Below are 311 nucleotides of genomic sequence, written 5' to 3'. Positions count from 1 at the left end.
CCTCCTCCTCCTCTCTCTCTCTCTTTCTTATCGCATCACCAACCTCTTATATATATTTATGTATTAATATATATATGAATGTATATAAAAAATCATATGTGAATATATATATATATTGTTTTATGTATATTTGTATATCTGTACAAATATACGTACAACAATATATACTTATTCATATATGATCGTTATATATTTGTACGTATGAATGTATATATATATATATATATATATTATATAAATACATTCATATATGCAAATATATATATAAATGGATGTATATGTGTACACATACAAAAGCATATATAAGTATA

The sequence above is a fragment of the Eimeria mitis genome, genomic scaffold, assembly GCF_000499745.2.
Source record: "Eimeria mitis Houghton genomic scaffold, Emh_scaff6011, whole genome shotgun sequence".
Lineage (NCBI taxonomy): Eukaryota > Apicomplexa > Conoidasida > Eucoccidiorida > Eimeriidae > Eimeria > Eimeria mitis.
Note: the sequence above shows the minus strand (reverse complement) of the source record.